Source organism: Salmo salar, chromosome ssa16 (assembly GCF_905237065.1).
Source record: "Salmo salar chromosome ssa16, Ssal_v3.1, whole genome shotgun sequence".
Lineage (NCBI taxonomy): Eukaryota > Metazoa > Chordata > Actinopteri > Salmoniformes > Salmonidae > Salmo > Salmo salar.
In genome coordinates this window covers 23950500-23955289 of record NC_059457.1, presented here as the reverse complement: position 1 = coordinate 23955289, position 4790 = coordinate 23950500, and the positions used below count along the sequence as shown (strand labels likewise).

Below are 4790 nucleotides of genomic sequence, written 5' to 3'. Positions count from 1 at the left end.
ATTTCCTCAACATCAATGCCATAGTAAAACGCTGTTTTTGGATATAAATATGAACTTGATAGAACTAAAAATGCATGCATTGTCTAACATAATGTCCTAGGAGTGTCATCTGATGGAGATTGTAAAAGGTTAGTGCATCATTTTAGCTGGTTTTATGGTTTTGGTGACCCTGTCTTTGACTTGACAAAACATTACACACAACTCTTGTAAATGTACTGTCCTAACATACTCTAAATTTATGCTTTCGCCGTAAAACCTTTTTGAAATCGTAAAACGTGGTTAGATTAAGGAGATGTTTATCTTTCAAAGGGTGTAAAATAGTTGTATGTTTGAAAAATTTGAATTTTGACATTTATTTGGATTCAAATTTGCCGCTCTTGAAATGCACCTGCTGTTGATGGAGTGCACCACGGGTGGCACGCTAGCGTCCCACCTAGCCCATAGAGGTTAATGTCGTTATAGAATGGATGTTTCGTCGGTCTACACGTTCAATGATACCTAATTCCTAGCTGCAGACTAGTAATTATTAATATCAAAGACTTGTTCTTATTCTGTATCGATAGTCTAATAGTTTAACCACGTGGTATGGTTAAAGTTCAGTAGAGGGATGCATGGTCAAACCTATTAGCCAACTCGTAATGGAGTGGAGGCCTGGTCTGGAAAAAGAAACCCTGGGTGGGGGTTTATATACTGAACGTTGAAAAGGCTGTCACATGATGCCAGGTCCTGTCTGTGTCTCTGGGGGCATGCCGATGACTTAGTTAATTATTATCATAATTTTTTTTTTTTACTTATCTATTTTTTACTGAACACTTATTATTTCTTAACTGCATTGTTGGTTAAGGGCTTGTAGGTAAGCATTTCACTGTAAGGTCTACACGTTGTATTCGGCACATGTAACAAATAAAATGTGATTTGATTTGAGACTATGTTAACTTCTGTACTGACAATGTGGTGCCAAGCAAAACAGTGAAATGCTATGCAAATAATAAACCATGGGTCACAAAAGAAATCAATGAGGCACTGAACAGGAAAAATAAGGCTTTTGAAACTGGAAATAGGAATGAGTTGAAAGTAGTACAGATGGAAATTAAAGAGCTGATCAGGAAAGGCAAACACGAATACGAACTAAAGCTAGAACGTAAGCTGCAAGCAAATAACATGAAGGATGTCTGGGATGGTATGAAGAAGATAACTGACTACAGAGTGATGCGACAGAGCCTTTTTTCTCCCCAATTTCGTGGTATCCAATTGGTAGTTACAGTCTTGTCCCATCGCTGCAACTTCCGTACGGACTTGGGAGAGTAGAAGGTCGAGAGCCATGCGTCCTCTGAAACACATCCCAGCCTGGACTCAAACCAGGATCTCTAGTGGCACAGCTAGCACTACGAGGCAGTGCCTTAGATCATTGCGCCACTCAGGAGGCCATAACCAGTTTTTTTTTACCAGATTCAAAAGTACGATTTCTCAACAGAGCAACCGCAGATAGGGGAGGTGCTGGACTCTGATCTGGGAAGCACTGAGCCCATGAGAATCTCGGAGAAACAAGCGGTGAAGCAGCTGAAGAGGATCAATCCCAGTAAGTCAGCAGGGCCTGATGTGGTTAATGCCAGAGTACTCAAGGTATGTGCTAATCAACTTTCATACTGCAGTATACAGTATATTTCAACCCTAATACTATGAGATATTCCTACTAAATGGAAAACATCCTATATAGTGCCCATCTGAAATAAAGCAGGATGTACAGCACTGAAAGACTTTAGACCAGTGGCTTTGACATTACAAGTAATGAAAACCTATGAGTGGGTTTTAATACACTTATTTAAGAGTTGAGGTGGCAGCCTATCTGTATCCTTTGCAATTTGCCTACCACCCAAAAACTGGTGTTGAAGATGCTCTGCTCGATCTCTTCTACAGAGTATATGAGCACCTGGAGAAACCCGGCTGTGTGGTGAGAACAATTTTCTTTTGACTTCTCCAGTGTTTTCAATACCACACAACCCCAACTGCTGGCCCAATAGACTACAGTTCGTAAGACTGAACCAGGCACTATCAGATCGGATATGTACAAACATGGGGGCACCACAGGGGACGGTACTGTCACCTATTCTGTTTACCCTTTACACAAATTACTTCACACACTAATGAACTGAGCTACTTAGAGAGATTCTCTGATTGCTATAGTAAGCTGTGTCAGGAGAGGAGACAATGCTCATCACAGGGATATAAGTCCTTTGTGGAATGGTGTGAGGCCAATTAATTGGACCTGAATGTACTGAAGTATCAAGGAGCTAGTGGTACATTTTAGGAAAAAGAAAGATGCTTTAAATCCCATTTCTATTAAGAAATTGGCACTGTTGACTCTTATAAGTACTTGGGTGTAATAATGGACAACAAACTGAACTGGAAGGAGAATTCTCAGTGTCTACAAAAAATCCCAATCCACACTGTACTTTTTAAGGAAGCTTAGATCTTTTAATGTATGTGACAAAATTCTTCGTATGTTCTATAGCAGTGTCGTGGCGAGTGTAATGACCTATGCCATTGTGTGCTGGAAAGGGAATTTAGCTAAGGAAGACTCTAACAAGCTTGACAATATCATTATCAAAGCCAGTGCTACAATTGGCAGCAGCCTGGAATCAATGCATGACATGTTCATAAAAAAGGCTGCAAGTAAAAACACATATGGTCATGTACAATGTCACACACCCACTCCACAGCACTCTAATGCAACACAGGAGCAGCTTTAGTAGCAGGTTAATCCTGCCCAGATGTTCTACAGAGAGGTTTATACAGTCATTTTTACCCACAGCCATGAGGCTTTTTAATGGGTGTAATTGATTAACTGTTTTATGGGGTCTTTCTATTGGAAAATGTTGTTGCCTGTTTTCCCCAGAGTAGGATAAAAAACAACACTTTAATCAGACTATTATTTTAGGGATACTATGGTTGGTGCATGTGCCTTTGTCTTAATGTGTTTTTTCCCTTCTTTTTATCATGTTTTGGTCATTGTTGTGTGTTCTGTCATTGTAAGTCATTGATGAAACGTGCTGAGATAAAACAGATATTACATTATGTTACATGTTTTCTCAAATGTTAGGATTATACAATATAACTTTGCAAACAGGTTGATAACTTTTAGCTACACAATTCCCTTCCATTCATGACCCCCTTTCTTATGTGCTAAAGGGTCATTGCTGAGGAAGGCCTGCAGGATGAGGAGGACCATGAGGTCATGGACTTCTTGGAGGAAGATACTTTTGATGAGGAGCTACTTGATGAAAAAGAGGATGAAGATTTTGAGACACACACATTTACGTTTACATTAACGTCATTTAGCAGACGCTCTTATCCAGAGCGACTTACAAATTGGTGCATTCACCTTATGATATCCAGTGGAACAACCACTTTATAATAGTACATCTATATATTTTTTTGGGGGGGGGGTTAGAAGGATTACTTTATACTTTCCCAGGTATTCCTTAAAGAGGTGGGGTTTCAGGTGTCTACGGAAGGTGGTGATTGACTCCGCTGTCCTGGCGTCGTGAGGGAGCTTGTCCCACCATTGGGGTGCCAGAGCAGCGAACAGTTTTGACTGGGCTGAGCGGGAACTGTGCTTCCGCAGAGGTACGGGGGCCAGCAGGCCAGAGGTGGATGAACGCAGTGCCCTTGTTTGGGTGTAGGGCCTGATCAGAGCCTGAAGGTACGGAGGTGCCGTTCCCCTCACAACTCCGTAGGCAAGCACCATCGTCTTGTAGCAGATGCGAGCTTCAACTGGAAGCCAGTGGAGTGTGCGGAGGAGCGGGGTATTGACAGGTGATATTGACTGGTAGAGAAGTAGCTGAACTGGTTCCCCCCTAACCCTCCTAAGTCGATGCTGGTGAAGGTGGCTGCTGTACATACCAAGCTGGTGGTGCAGGTCATAGAAATGGTCTAGCCTGGTCCCAGATCTGTTCATGCTGTCTTGCTAACTCCTAATGTATGATAGTTCTCATGCCATGTTACCATAGCAGTTGGCTATACAGCACAAACAGATCGAAGACTAAGCTAACGTTTGCCTGATTTTCAGAACAGAAAGAGTGAAACTTCAATTTACTTGGTGACTGCTCTAGAAATTCTTGGCTTTATTACAGGAAAGATAGAAAGGAGAATATGATGTGGTTTGGTTGTGTGGCAACTTTTTATATAACCTTTATTTTGACAGGGAAGACAAATTGAGACCTAGGTATCTTTTCCAAATGCGCCCTGTATAATACAATTTAAAATACACAGTAAACAAACCAAAAAAAAACGTATATACATACAGTGCATTCTTCAGACCCCTTGATTTAAAAAAATATTTTGTTACATTACAGGCTTATTCTAAAATGTATTCAATAGTTTTTTCCCCCTCATAAATCTACACATAATACCACATAATGACAAAGCAAAAACAGGTTTTTAGAATTTTTTGCAAATGTATAAACAATGTACATAAGTATTCAGACCCTTTAGTCAGTACTTTGTTGAAGCACCTTTGGCAGTAGTTACAGCCTTGTGTCGTCTTGGGTATGATGCTACAAGCTTAGCACACCTGTTCATGGGGAGTTTCTCAGATTCTTCTCTGCAGATCCTCTCAAGCTCTGTCAGGTTGGATGGGGAGCATCACTGCAAAGCTATTTTCAGGTCTCTCCAGAGATGTTCGATCGGGTTATAGTCCGGGCTCTGGCTGCGTCACTCAAGGACATTCAGAGACTTGTCCTGAAGCCACTCCTGCGTCGTCTTGGCTGTGTGCTTAGGGTCGTTCTCCT

General features: G+C 41.3%; 1 long non-coding RNA gene across 1 annotated transcript; it reads left to right on the top strand.

Annotated features, from left to right (window-relative positions):
* The first annotated feature begins 1485 nt into the window (after nt 1-1485).
* LOC123727760 (uncharacterized) lies at nt 1486-3442 on the top strand. The gene is made up of 3 exons (XR_006759640.1): nt 1486-1623; nt 1918-2094; nt 3190-3442. It is a non-coding gene; the product is annotated as an uncharacterized lncRNA (long non-coding RNA).
* The last annotated feature ends 1348 nt before the right edge of the window (nt 3443-4790 follow it).